Below are 15,748 nucleotides of genomic sequence, written 5' to 3'. Positions count from 1 at the left end.
TTATGTTGAACGATGTTATGGAAACTAGCATGTATAAACCTTAATTAAACAATTTAATAATCAATTGAAAAGGAATTTATACCTGTGTGAAATTACGTTGTACCCGAATTGGACCAGCGGTTTGGAAAATGGATGGATCTTCTGGCGAGATGCGGGAATTCATTCAGCACGACCCTCACAGGGCATTATGGGTATTCCTTAGCTGTTGAGTGCATATCAGTTGTACACTTGTTATTGCGGTGCATTATGGGTTTGAATGAGTGCACTCGATAATGTCCACTATGGTTTCAGACACCACTACAAATGGCTGCCCCCTCAAATAGTGTCCTATTAAAGGATATAGGGGGCGATTTTGGACACATCCCTAAATACATTGCTGCCATTTGATTTAGAGCTGCACAATTAATCGAATTGCTAATCGCGATTACGATTACGGATGCCACGATTACGTAATCGTTCAAAGCCGCGATTACAAAAGAAAATCCACTCTGCGTGCGTGTTGTTTGCATGTTATGTTATGAGAGGCGAATCACAACTACTTCAGAAAACCCAGCACAATAGGAACTACCAGGCAGCGACGTAAGTGTACGCTGAAATAAAGTCTTTCACCTCAGAAAAACGGACTTTCCTGTCTGGTCAGCCGCTATACTGTGCTCGTAGCGCACACTCTTCAATTGCATGCGCAAATGCGGTGGCGCGCGTTGTGTATCGCTTCACTGTATATAAAGTGCTAAAGAAATTACAAGCGTGCAACGTCATTACGTTGTAAATCACACGAAATAAAAGTAAAATACCAATAAATCACATTACTGGTACGTCGTGTGTTAGCTGAGAAGGATTTGCATGCAGGTATGATTTTAATTTTATTCACCAGGAGCAGTTTCCATGTTTCATTAACAGTTCTTGTTAGTATTGCAGGATGAATTAGAGGTGGATAATGGTGAAAATGCAGGCAAAAGGTAACATGACAGGAAGCAGTGCTTCCAAAGCAAAATGAATGGCTTGAATGGACAAAGACTTTGCCACCACATTCCACTGATAACTATGTTGTCACTTAGGCTAAGCCCTATTTGGATGGGACAGTTTACTAAACAACGTTTGAGTTACAAATCTTATCACCCAACGTCTGTGATTTCATGTACCGGTTCGGACGGGACTAACATCTCTGTGTTTATTACAGAAGTGAGAGTGTGTGTTTTCTAGACACGGGCGTTACAGAAGGTCATGTGGTGTGTTTACATGCATCACATATGACGTATATGTTTTTTAATGAATTATTTACTGATATAACTTAAATGTATTATAAAAATCCTATTAAAACAAATTTCACGTGCATTTGTAGATATTTATGGCTGTTTATAATAAACCACATGAGTGAGCTGAGATCTGAGCATTCAAACATTTTAATTATAAAATGAAAGTAAAGCGGCAGCCCCTAACGGATGACTGACACAAACACATAAACAAAGCATAACGTAAAATCCAGGCCTGGTGCTCTCTCGTCCTTCATTGTCGTCGTTCCTCCTCTTATCAGTCCGGAGCTCCTCCGTGAGACACTCGAGAACGATGTGGCGTGCAGGTGACGCTCACTAGCAGTTGTGCCACCGGCCTCGCACCGTTCTCACGGCTCTCGGCCCCGCTCTGCTTGCCACAAGAGACGTCTAGACAAGTATCTCACATTACACTGTTATTAACCTGGGCAGTCTTCGCAGTTTCTGCGATTTAGCTCTATTTATTACATTTATAATTTAAGTTTTTCATCAAATACCATCCATATTGAAATTAAATGAAAGCAAACGAAAGATTGGTGCACGAACAGTAGCTCAGGTAGTCAAAAACACATGAGAAGCGTTAGGATAATACAACATCAGCATTCATAGTCATTCACATTCACACGGGATTAGATGTCTCAGCGGACCATTGAGTTAACCGAAAAACAGTAGGTAATTTGCTAGGTTGTGTGAAAAAAAACACAGACATGGCAGATTTGGACGGGATTCAATTCACAAAGTATGCCTGTAAAACAAAAACTCCAGGGAAACTAGTCCCGTCCGAATAGGGCTTAAGCCTGTGAAACACAAATGTCTCCAACTTCCTCCATGAAAACTAGTCCCATCCGAATAGGGCTTTTTTTTATCCATTACATTTTTTTTTTTTTTTTTGAGTGTGTTCATGCTAATAAATGATGTTTATAATATGCTCTGGTCTTGCAGTGCATATGCTGCTTTTCAAGTGCATACCCACAGTTAAATGAGTGCAGGTCATTTGTATGTTGTCAGTGTGTTTGTGTTGTCCTCTGGGCTGAAATAGCATCTGTTTGGCCCTGTTATGTGTATCTGTACAAGGAGCCAGTGTCCAACCGTGCCCTGAGAGACTGAAGAATGGTGTCATCAGAAGGTCGAGTGTCTCTCTCTCAATTATATTTTAGTGTGCCATGACACAACTTTACATTTGTATTGTCAAAGCATTTGCAGCTTAGCTGCACGCAAATTGTGCAAAGTGGATGTTACTTACCAGAATAAAGCGAGATCGGATGTGATTTAGACAAAATTTTAGTTATATCTAAATTGGTTGTTTTTTGGTTAACATTATCCAATAGCCTGTGCTATTGCTGTCAATGAAAAAAGTTGTTTCAGAGGAAAAGCTCATTAATTAATAGCCTGACGTCATCATACACTGTTAGACTTTTCAAGGGTTTTTTACAGTAACTTACTGGCAACACTGTTGCCAGTAAGTTACTGTAATTAAGAGTTACAGTACCAAACCATATTTCAGTTTTGTGTAATACAGTGCATTACTGTAAAAACGAAGCTAATCAGTACAGTGCATTACTGTAAAAACGAAGCTAATCAGTACACTACTGTAATTATTTTTATTTGTACTAAATATAAATTAGATTTGATAATTTTGATATATGATTAATTTTATTTTTATCCTACATAAGTACTACTTTCATACAAACCAATTAGACAAAGTTATCACAAAATACAATTTTTTTATTTAAAACATTTCATATATATCACAAAATAAACATGCCAATGCTGGAAATGATGTGTGAAATTTTTACACATTAATGGGTGAGTTTAGGGATAATGTTTTTTGTGTTAATTTTAACTCATTCATTGTGTTAATGATTTTAACAAAGTAAATATGTCAGAGAGGTTAACACAAAGATGTGTAAACGTGTTAAATTAACACATTATGTGCTGTCCTTCACTGCAAACATTTTTGAAAACATACATAAAACCATAAACAAAACATTAGCATTTGACTAAATCAGGGTTCACCAATCTCGGTCCTGGAGGGCCGCTGTCCTGCAGAGTTTAGCTCCAACCAGCTCCAACACACCTGTTTGAAAGTTTCTAGTATGCCTAATGAGACCTTGATTAGCTGGTTCAGGTGTGTTTAATTGGAGTTGGAGCTAAACTCTGCAGGACAGCGGCCCTCCAGGACCGAGATTGGTGAACCCTGGACTAAATGAATGTAGTCATTGGTTGTTTAGCTTATACAAGTATTATAATGAAATATCAACCATTACATTCATAAAACTGCAGAATATAAATACATTTTTAAGCATTCAAAAAGGAAATGTCCAACACAGGACAAAACACAGTTCTTTTCACAATACATGACACATAACCCCACCTTCAAAATAATTTCACTTATTTCCAAAAATTTGTTGGATTCATGTACACTGGAGGCCAAAATAAGTATTTAAGTGTCTTAATGTTTTTGAAAGAAGTCTCTTTGATGCTCAAGAAACATTTCTTATTATTATCAATGTCTGACTGTCTACTCCATCTTTTCTACAGCATAGGAGTAAAAGTCATCATCAAAATAATCTTTAAAAAGCCAACACAATGTTTTTGTCCACCTTTGTGAATAAATGAACTTCTCCAAAGATTGGTTCCTGTTCAGAACTTGATTGACAACATCAGAGTGTTCCCTGGTCTGCATGCGTGCCCACAAACACAAATGTACTCAGTCCTTCAGAGGAGATCCCGGTTCCAAAACTATATGAGAGAGAGAGAGAGAGAAAGAGAGAGAGAGTATTAGTGTCACATTATTTTTTTAACCTCCTTTTTTTGTTAATTTTTATTATTATTTTCACAAAAACTTAAGAATATATATTTGTAAACAGCTTTTGTCAATAAATAGCATACAAAAGAACTAAATAAAATTATGCCAGATTAAATTTTAATACTTACAAATCCTAAATTCTGTCCAAAAATGCTGAGATCCATAGAAAGAACGACTGAAATCGATGATTTTAGCCCATTTCAGCTTGTCTGCAGTGAAGGAGTACCTGTTTGAGACAAATACACAGTAAGATACATGCAAGAAATCACTGTGTGATGATCGTTCTCCTTCCTACAGTAGTTAACCCACCTGCGTGCTGATGTTAGGACCTTCCTAGTCAGGTGGGACTGCAATGGTAGAGTCTTCTGGCTAATAAAATATCAAAATAATGCAAAAATATAAACTTAAGTTGTTTAGAATGCTAGATTTTGTATTAATGAATTAGTGAGAGTTTTACTGCAGTGCTTACCTGGATACATTTAATCTGGTGAGACTGAACAAAGACAATGGTCCATCTTCTGATTGGTTCATTTGCTGTCTAATAAAGTTAGACATAAGGCAAAGGTCACTTATTTGATATAAAGTTAGCCAATTTTATAGAGATTTTATAAGATATTGTAAGATATTGTAAGCTACTTAGTCTGCACCAGTGGCTCAAAAGCAATTTTCACATAGCGTATTGCTAATCATTTCAGCAAATTTATCTCAAAATATATCACAAATGGGCTGGCCTACCTCTGGAATCTTGCTGGAAGTCACTGGCGCGAATTGGCGCTTTGTTGCAGTTGCCTTTAAACACAAAAATGGAAGTAAATATTAAATTACATAAAAAAAAAAAGTATAATATGGTATAGTTTGCAAACTAATGCTAAAACTATAAAGGTTCTCATCAGTAGGCCAACATTAGGCTATAAACAGAATTTCACATTAGTTTATTCACATTTATTGTTAATGTAAACGCGTTGCTCGTTGGCATATTTTAACTCGACAATTCAATAATCTAACAAAGTGTGTAAAATGAAACGTTAGCTCAGTTTACCATGGTAAAGTTCGTTACCGCCATGCTGACGACGAGTAACGTTAGGCTAACGTTATAACATAGGTTAAACTGGGCACAATCCTGACAACACACACAGAATGTTTTTTTTTTTTTACCTTGCTTGCTGATCTCTCTCTCTCGGTGAAGTGAATTCCGTCTCTTCCCCGGGCCAGACACGAACGTCGCGATCCAACAAAAGACAGACCCCATTACCTACACTGGATGCTCTGACGCGACACGACAAATCCCAGACAGTCAGTGTAGTGCATAGACTGTAAAAAATAGGTGTAGTGATGCGCCGCGGCCGTTATATTTCTGACGTAGTCCGATACGAGTCCAAGCGCTCGCGCTATTTCTGACAAGGGATAAACAGGTATGCATTTAAAGGTCCGGTCGCTTCAATGTGTCCAATATAGACAGCCTCTGGCTATTATAGCGTTGTAGACACGCGGTGTAAGGCAAAAATTAGGAAATAAAAAGCAAGATGGAATGGTGCCAGCCAGAGAGGCAGTTACGTCAAATACAGTAGTATACAGCAAATTTAAAAAATACAGTAAGTCTCTGTATGTGGTGTTAGACGTCACAGAAAATTCCCATGATGCAATGGGAATCACAGTTATTTACTGTAAAGAGAAATAGCAGTATAATACTGGGGGATTTAAAGTAAATAACTGTAGAAATTACAGAAAAGTCTAACAGTGTACTCAGATTCTAGTCAGAATATGAGTCTGATACTGCTCCATTGGTCTGTGATTTATGGGGCGTGTTTCAACTGAACCAGGAAAGAAAATGCCTCTGCACTCAATTGGATAGACCTACAACCAATCAGCGCAACAGAGAAACCACAATGACCACAGGGTTTTCATTGCGCCCCATCTTCTTAGTGACCATTGGGGCCAGCTGATAAATTCAACTTTTGCCGAATCCCATTGGAAGGACGGCAAAAACATCTTTCTGATCGACAAATGCCTTGATCGCGGTTCTCTGTTCCTCTATTAAAATGAATGCGCTGTCGATATCTTCTATGACATACGCGATGGCGGCATCTTTGTTGTAAACGAATTCAACCCAAGCGCTCTTTGATGACGTGGATGATTACGTTACTTTTGATCATCTGTCCATCATCATATAAAGCCCGCCCTGACAATTTGATTGGTCCGAACAGCTCTGGTTTGAGCATAGTTGCTCCACAACGGATCAAGTCCAGACCGAACTTCCCGACCTCAAATATTGTGGGCGGGGCTAAGTTCGGTTGGCATCCAGGCTAATTAATTAAAGTTTTGCTGGTTTTGAAAATTAAATTTAAGAAGTTAAATTTGATGATGATCTCTTTCTGCCACAAAAGACTTGCCCACATTTTTTTTGCACGGGTTAATCGTTCAAAAGAAGTGCTTTAAGAAAGAATTTGAATTTAATATTTATTTTATTGTGTATTTTTTTTGAATGTTTGGTGTATTGCTGTGCATTCTTTCAGAAAGTGTGACTTGATTTTACACTTTTTTTTTTTTTTTTTTTTTGCATATTTGTTCTGCCCTATTCTCTTATATCCACAAAGAAGTGACAGGATAACAAGATCCAGTTATGAAGTGTTTGTTGGAAGTAATATCAGGGTATTTTACAGTTTTTGCCATAAAGATTCTTGTTTAAAGGAACACTCCACCGTTTTTGGAAATAGGGCTTATTCACCTTCTTTCCTACATTTAGATAGGTGGGCAAATGCATTTTTGTCTCAGTGCATGCATTGTTTTAGTTTGACAGGGTCGGCGCTAGCTTAGCTTAGCATAATGAATGGAATCCTTTGTTGCCAGCTAGCATGTCCTGAGTAAAAGTGATATAAAAAATTTAAAAAACCCACCTAATTACTTCTTGTGGCCTGCATATTCACAACAAGTACAAATAGAGATGCAGATTAACACTAGACGATTTCCTATGCAGATATTGACTTGGGACTATATTAGGGGGAAGCACAGGTGAAGCACTGCTACTTGGGCGCAGAGATATCACGCCCAAGTAGGAGTGCTTCGCCTGTGCTTCCCCCTAATATAGTCCTTAATATATAAGTCAATATCTGCCTAGGAAATCGCCTAGTGTTAATCTGCATCACTATTTGTACTTGTTGTGAATACGCAGGCCACAAGAAGTAATTAGGTGGGTTTTTTAATTTTTTTATATCACTTTTACTCAGGACATGCTAGCTGGCAACAAAGGATTCCATTCATTGTGCTAAGCTAAGCTAGCGCCGACCCTGTCAAACTAAAACAATGCATGCACTGAGACAAAAATGCATTTGCCCACCTATCTAAATGTAGGAAAGAAAGTGACTAAGCCCTATTTCAAAAAACGGTGGAGTGTTCCTTTAAACGTAACTTAAATCATAGAAGTGATCACCTGTTTCGTGATAAGCACATAGCACAACACCATCTGCAAAATGTCACAACAAACCATTATTTTGTCTCTGATGTGATGGTACATGTGTTTAATTGATAACACTGAAATTTCTTTGCCTATGGCCTTTTTTCTAAACAACTGAAACATTTTTGTTCAGACAGAAGGCATTACAAGTGGAGGAGTTTGATGTGTGTGTAAGGGTGTGGAGGCTTGCGTTAGTGTGTTGAGGGTCCATGCGAGGGCTGAATGACAGGCAGCAGACGGGCAGGTCAGGTAGCATGTGGTGTATGGCAGGTACGTTTCCTGTGTCTAAACAGAAGCGTGTATATGTGTAGCCCTGGTCCTCTCTGACAGTAAGACACCACACAGCTGCTGGCTTGATTGAGACATCTGTATAAAGCAGATGGAGTTTGAGAAAGTACTGGGTTTGATGTCTATCACTGACATTTAAACGACAAAGCACTGCGTTTACTCAGCTGACGCTGGACAGGAGACCACCGTAAGATTGACTGATGGACCTTGACTGACTAGGACTGCTGACGTTCTCAAAAATCCCATTTGTTTCATTAAGTTTGTCTTGCTTCATGTAATCATAACTACATCCCACCGATCATAGCAAGAGCAGACTTTTGCATGCAAAAAGTTTTGCATTTTCACTGAAAAATAGTCTTCTAATGTAGTTTCCTAATCTTTTTTTAATTTATGTTCACCCATATACCTGTCAACTGGACTTTTTGTGCAGTTTCTGCACTGATTTGGGAGAGGGCGGGGGGAGGGGGGATTATGCAGAAGGGGATATGGGCGATATGACCAAATCTTATATCATGATATGAGTAATTTTATTTTATGTATCACAATATAGTTATTTTTGCTTTAAATAAGGTTTTTATGATATCCACATTTTTGATGTAATTGAAATTTCATAATTCCTGTGACCATTTTCAGTATCACAAAAAAACTATTACTAGCCTAAGTAAAAAAATAAAAATAGAAATAAAAACTCTCAAGCTTACTGAAGACAAGTAATTGGAGATAAAGAAAGAACAAATAAACTAATTACAGGCATATAGGAAAACAAATTACAATAGATCAAATAGACCTGAAAAACTTCAAGCACTAAGAAATACTGCATAGATTGTATAAAGTAATTAAATGATAAAACATGTATAGCCTTCACTGTGTAAATTATACATTTATTGTTATTAAAGTTAAAAGTGATTCAGTTAAGAGCAGTGTGAGATTTTCTCTTGTTGTTCGATTAACATTGACACAGACGACAGCAGGTATATTTGGATACTGTCACTTTAAGACCGACTGCACGGATCCAATATACTTGTGCGTTTTCTTTCTCAACTGTTTAAATTCACTTAAGACATAAATGACTGTGTTTACTTACAAAAACACTCATTTTGACACATCAGTGTATTTAACCGTTGAAGCCCATTTAGGCGGCGAAACGAATTTAGTTCAGTACTCACTATGAGCAGTGGCTTCAAATGCGTGCGTCTCTCAGCACTCAGAAACCATCTCTCTGACAGCGTTCTCATATAGCGAAATGAGTTGTCTTTCGCTGCTTACTGTGCTTTAACAGTTTAAAATCACTTGTTTTTAAAAGTCAATGCTTAAAAACTCATGCAAATGATAAGCTTTCCTGACCAAGTGCAGCACAACAAGGTCACGTAAGCTTAACCGCGATAGATAATGTGCGTTCACGCCATGTTGAAATTACCATAATTTCGAGGTTTCAACTGTAAAAAGTGTTCCCGTCCTTGTAGAGCTCGTAATTACAACTTGTAAGATGGGACTTTTCTAAGAGCTCCTATGTGACCGCTAACCACCTGACCACTGGAGATTCATTTAGGTGTTGATTGTGTCGCCATAGAAACGCATAATTCCCTGTCCGAGGACATGAACAGTTCCGAATAGAAACAATGACGGGTTGTCATATCGAGCCTACGGTAATTATGACATGTCGTGAGCGCAGCAATAGTCCAAAATCTGTACCGGTTGACAAATTTCTCCCGGTTAATTGTGTCTACCGGTATCACCCACCCATAATGCAGAATAAATTTAAATGTGTTAAACGGAGGGAGCTGCATATACTCTCACGTGGCTGATAGCATAATCATATGGAATACAGAAATGTTAACTAATAGTGGACATCATTTAGCATTGTCATTTATATTATTAATAGTCACCACTGAAAAACAGATGGATATTTCAAACAGTTTTTTCTCAGTTGTTGCATTTCCATTGTTAAGCATAAGAGATGTCTTTCAAAAACATATATAAAAATAATAATAATTGTAAAAAAAATCTTACAGATCCAAAACTTTTGAACCATAGTGTATATGCATATTTGCAGTGTAACTTATTTACGTGATCTTGATCCCCAAAACACAATGTTTGTTGTAAATTAGAGCTCTATGAATGTAATCCACATTTATAAAATTTGAATACATTGCAGTACACAATATTTTGTTTTATTTTCATAGAAAGTAACAGAAGATATCATTATTAGTTTATCTATTGAAATAATGAATTGTTTGGTACTATTAAGTTGTTGTTGTTGTTTTTATAGGTTTAAAAAAGTATTTCCAAGAACCCTGTGAAACCTGCTTAAGGACTCTCCGGTGTACATATACCCCTGGTTGGGAATCACTGATGTAATGGATAAACAAGTACAAAACTTGCCGATACCCTTACCAAAATCTCCCAGGTATGTATTTGTGTCCTCTGTGTTTGTTATTATATATTATTATATATATAGTATATATATGTACAGGATAGGATGAGTGTGATTTGTCAAATTCTTGTGTGAGTATCTCTCTCTCTCTCTCTCTCTCTCTCTCTCTCTCTCTCTCTCTCTCTCTCTCTCTCTCTCTCTCTCTCTCTCTCTCTCTCTCTCTCTCTCTCTCTCTCTCTCTCTCTCTCTCTCTCTCTCTCTCTCTCTCTCTCTCTCTCTCTCTCTCTCCTCTCTCCCTCTCTATAAATAAAATATCTGGTGATACAGCAGGTCTCAGATGTGTAAAAGCCACAACTCTCATATCAGATCTGGATTTGTCTCTCTCACCAGGGAGTGCAAACTCACAGTTTTAGCCTTCCAAAACATAAACACTCTTCCTCAATTTTCCTCCCTCTTTGTCCTTTTCTTTTTTTCCCTCTGCCTTATTAATGTCCATTCCTTGCTGTGTTGGCCAAGCAGGCCGCGATTCCTAATGAACACGCAGAAGACCCCCGGGCAGCACTTAAACTTTAAAACGTCTATTATTAGGATCACTAAAACACCATTGGTGACCTTGCAGAAATATAGAAACGTGCCTCTTTCTCGATATCTCAACATTTCTTCCAACACGAGAACCGAGAGCAGGTGTGGATTGGCGAGCAACCTAATGTCCGACAGCTAAGCTTGCTTTTGGTTGCCATAGCATTGGGATTATTAAGAGATCCAGTGGCTGCCTGGTTCCTCTTTTATGATTCTCAGACTGAATAAAAATTTAAAAGGCCATTAAACACCATTACCCCCTCCATCGCAGGTGTCACTGCCAGCGATGCAGAGTGAAGTAGCTTATTTTTCTATTAGGTGGAGAGAGAAAGAGAGAGAGAGAGGCCGATTGTAAGACCAGTGCAAATGAATCTTTGCTCTAGAATGGCCAAACGGTCAGACTCTAATTAGCCTGCCCTGCTCCTCTTTATCTAATGGGGCTTTGAGCGCTGAAAAGGGTAAGCCTTTCTAAACACCCAAATGGCTTATATTAGTCTTGCTTGGCTCAATGGGAGTTTGACCATCCTTGAGTGTGTGAAGGGCAAATGGGGGTTTTGAGTCTAAACTTGAGAGAGAACGACCACCATGAATGACTAGCAGCAGCATGAATGGTGATTTGATATATTTGCTTTTGTGAACCCTAGGGTTGCACTGGTGCTGGAACAATACCGGTATATGTTATATTTCAAATGGTACAATATCATGATTACAACAATTTCGGTACTTGATACGCTGCTGTTCCGAAGTTCACCTCTATGCGGCAATGTTATCCAAACTGATTGTGAAACCGGCAAGTTTGACAACAGAGAAACAAGATGGATCAAACAGATAAGACTCACTCTACACGATAATTGTGCTGTTAACAGGCCCGGCTCCAGATATGAGATGAAAGGTGGGCCAAGTCATGTTTCAGGTGGGCCGGGTGTATATATTTTTTTGTATATATTTTGCTACTATTTAGTAACTCTATATATAGAGAGATAAAAATGTTTAACAGGTTTATTTTTACATTCTCTCTTTTTGCGTTTGTAATATAATTTTTATTAATTTTTTTACCCCTTAACAGATCCTGTATCAATTAAGTAACTTTAGATTTGATCAAAAGGGACAGGTCTTTTAAAATAACTATTAACATCACTATACCATTTACAACATGTTCATTTGTTCATTTTAGAAAACTGTTACAAACTAAAAATGTTAATTTTATCTGAAATGCTGTTTTTCTTGAGAATTATTGTCACGTCTGTTAATGTAGTATAACTTTACAGATTTTTGGCAATTGTTATTTGGTGCATTTTTATTTTTACATTCTTATGTATATTTAGAATTATTTTTTTTATTTTTTTTAACCACACAACAGATCGTGTATCAGTTTTGTAACTTTAGATTTGAAGAAAATGGGGCAGGTCTTGAAAAAGATCTACTTACATCACTATAATTTACATCATTAACTTTCTACTCATTTTAGAGAATTCTGTTACAAACTCACCCATGTTATTGCTTATTCATGAGCTAAAAACACAAGGTTTTCCTTTTGGAACAAGAAATCTGTGCATGTTTTATTAGGCTACAGAGTGTGGTAACTCTCGATTACAAGTCATCATGAAGATTCAAACTTTGCAGGAAGTTTGATTGACAGGTGATCTGACCAATCATAATCCACCATCTGCGTCCGATAAAGCAGTCAGGAGAATTAGTATATTAACGTTGGAGGATTTGAACTTGAATAATGGCGTGTACTGACGTCTTTCCACGGTTAAAACAACATTCCTTCTGATGTTCATTTACTGTATGTTTATTTGATGCTATAAATGAACTAGAAGGAAGAGATGATCGGTTCACGAGCAGCTTTAACTGAGGCTCTACAGCGATCTGTCAGACACATTAAAGAGCCACAAAACGGTATTTATTTTTTAAATTGCTTAAAAAAATGACCAAAATTGAAAGTTGAGACTTTGTTTCATATTAAAAGTAACCTGATCTGTCCTGTCTGTCAGCACGTTGTCGGTGTCCTCTCTGCTCCACGATGTATGTTTTACTGCATAAGAACATGGTGTGTGTGTGGCGTGAGAGAAGCGATTGAATATTGAAGATTGAACAATTTTGTGATTAGCTGTTATGTGGTGTGGGGCCAAGGTGGGCCAAGCTTCTGATTGGGTGGGCCAGGCCCACCCTGCCCCCCCCGTGGAGCCGGGCCTGGCTGTTAATATAAAATAAGAGAATATCGCATATAATTTAAAAGAATATCTGAAAACGCTAGAGTTTGTTTAGAGAAAGCTCATAGAGTTCAGCCAAAGCATGTTCGCGAATCCTTTCATTTTATAAAAAAACAACATGATGTCAATAAGAGATTCATTGTGCAGTGTTGTCAGATTCATTGATTGTAACAGTTTTCGCTGAGTCAGTAAGATGGCAGCGCTGAACTTCAGTGATTATAATGGGAGCACTCTTTACTCACTTATTGTATAATATATACATTTGTCATGCTGCTAACTGCACATTTCAAAGTTTCTGGACCTTATTTAAGTGGTGGATTGAATCCGAAACTCCTGTGATTGACAGTCATAACCATAACAATGGACGAGACTAACTATACTGCATGTCAAAATAGATCTGTGCAGATCTTGAAGCGTAAATGCAAAACAATAGATTGGCCACTTGTTCTGTGTAAAATGTGTTACTTTTTAAAGGAAGATTTCACTTTTTGTATAATTCAATAATAGTTCAATAACAAAAAAAAAATATTTTAATTGTATCACTGGAGCACTGAGAAGTGCTATTTATGTTGTTTATATATTTATGCTTGAAACAAATAACAAATTTGTTACTGCAAAGTTCCATGCAGTGTAATTAAATAGTTTTTAATTCAGTTATCTTTTGAGGCTGCCTAATCACCTATGGTATTGATACCGAGATATTCGATTCTGGTATCGTACTGAAGCCAAACTTGTGGTATCGATCCAACCCTAGTGAGCCCTTTTCTTCATGTTAATATCAGTTCGATTAATAGGTTAATATTTTGAAGTGTGCCTAATTAATTGCAGTCTGAATTTCAGAGTGCACATCTTTGGTGTTATTTTAAATGTTGATTCAGTTGGTCAGAATTGCAAGTACACACAATATATCTTCAGGGTTGTTGCTAAAATTCACATGGCTTGATTAATTTGGTACAAAATTGTATTGTATTGTATTGTATTGTATTGTATTGTATTGTATTGCACACCTCCTTTTCCTGTGCCAGAGACTTTCATAACTTTTCGAAGTTTAGAATAGTTAGCATCCTAACTTTATTTCCTTTGATTAACTGCTCATCAGTGAGACCCGTGTTCTCGATGACGCAGGTGAGCAATGGGACCTGCAGAGTTAGCTGGATGTCTCGTTCTCTTGGCTTCAGCCTGGAAAAGTGCTGATTGTGGAAGGGGTGCTGGAGGAGCTCTCTCTTGGGCAGATGGTGGGAAGACAGGGGGAGTAGTCACCCTGCTGCTTAGCCAACAGGGACACACACACAGACGCATTCACATACGGCACACCCACACAGGAAACATTAGAACAACGATTTGTCATAGTCTTTCATTTCGACGGAGGAGTTCTTTTGTTGTTGGAAATAAGCCGTGTTTATTATTATCTTCCTCTGAGTCAGTACGTTTAGGAGTTCAGCAGACACCTCTTACGATGGTGACAGGCCGCTCTTCTTTATCTGACTGTCCACACGCTATTTATGAAGAGTTACTCTCAAACTAGCCATCAAAGTTTTCATGTTTATTTTGACAGCTTTAATGGTTCCAAGACAAAAGAGGCAAACAACACATCTTGCATAGCAGGACGTGACAGTAAGGATTGCTTTTTAGTAGGGATGGGACGGTATGAAAATTTCATATCACGATTATAGTGACCAAAATTATCGTGATTATCAATATTATCATGGTTTTGTTAAAACGAGATGAAAGTGTTCAAAAAGAACTGATGCTCACACTAAAAACAGTTTAATATTTGAAAATCAACAAACAAAAAATCTCTATGCACTTTTTCAAGCAAGATTATATTCTGTGGCATTTTTACAGTCTATGATTATAACAGCGCACATCCATGTATCGCAACGGACGCGCACGCGCTCTCTCGTTTCATTCAAATACAGCTTGTCGTCTTGCGTCTCCGTTCTTGGGCGATTGTTTTGTACGCTGTACAAAATGGATTTATAAACAGGTAAGATTTAAAACATTAATCTCAATTCAATATGTCCCCGTAATTGTGTGGTAAAAAAAAAAAAAAAAAAATCGGTGTAATAAGTGTAAAATGATAATCTTGTTTGAACTTGTTCGTTCGTCTTTGGCTCAAAGCCACTTGCTGCAAACTTTTATTCGCCGAAGCTTCACGTTTATTTCAAGTGAGTGAGATAAAATATTTCAACTCAAAACAACATTTTGTGCCCAATTATTTCCCAGACGTAGTTTTTGGTGCTAGCTAAGTTAACTTGCCTTCCGTTTGCTATAAACAGTGTGTGATGGTCACACAAGAGGACTCGGCAGATTTGAATTGTTTCCCCCTTATTGTAGTGACCATCCTCGATTAAGTTTCACTCAGTCAAGTCAAGTCAAGTATATTTGTATAGCGCTTTTCACAATACAGATTGTATCAAAGCAGCTTCACAGTATTAAATTAAAATAATACAACAAAGTTTGTTTCAAGAGGAATTTATTGATTGATAAAATAAAATTAAATATCCCCAAAATATCCATAATAGTACTCAGGACTTTTGTAAAAGGGTAGTTGACGTGACGTGGCTTTTTCACCGTCACAGAAGATAAAAAATAATTTATTTCACATTTTCATCATTTAGAATACTATAAATGGTTAAACATTTTCTTGTTTTACATGAATTTGTTGTTTAAATACCCGAGTTATTATTTTTTTTTTTTACAACTTTGAGCCAAATCTCAAAATCGTCCTATGGTGTGACGGTAGACAACATTATTTCA

At 37.3% G+C, this 15,748-nt stretch overlaps 1 protein-coding gene and 1 long non-coding RNA gene across 5 annotated transcripts in view; one reads left to right on the top strand and one right to left on the bottom strand.

The window, feature by feature from the left end:
• LOC309487264 (uncharacterized protein) overlaps positions 1 to 15,748 on the top strand; it is a 315,296-nt gene that overhangs the window by 90,944 nt on the left and 208,604 nt on the right. For all 4 annotated transcript variants that reach the window (XM_082154874.1, XM_082154876.1, XM_082154875.1 and 1 more), the window contains one exon: positions 10,089 to 10,226. The gene's annotated coding sequence lies outside the window, so the exon portion shown is untranslated. The remainder of the gene's footprint in view (positions 1 to 10,088; positions 10,227 to 15,748) is intronic.
• On the bottom strand, positions 2,693 to 5,583 carry LOC309486672. Its single transcript, XR_014201639.1, has 6 exons — positions 5,236 to 5,583; positions 4,816 to 4,869; positions 4,550 to 4,618; positions 4,390 to 4,449; positions 4,209 to 4,306; positions 2,693 to 4,013 (listed from the first exon to the last, which is right to left on the bottom strand). It is a non-coding gene; the product is annotated as an uncharacterized lncRNA (long non-coding RNA).

The sequence above is a fragment of the Leuciscus leuciscus genome (genome assembly GCF_965113295.1).
Source record: "Leuciscus leuciscus genome assembly, chromosome: 22".
Classification (NCBI taxonomy): domain Eukaryota; kingdom Metazoa; phylum Chordata; class Actinopteri; order Cypriniformes; family Leuciscidae; genus Leuciscus; species Leuciscus leuciscus.
Note: the sequence above shows the minus strand (reverse complement) of the source record. Positions and strands in the feature narration are given on the sequence as shown.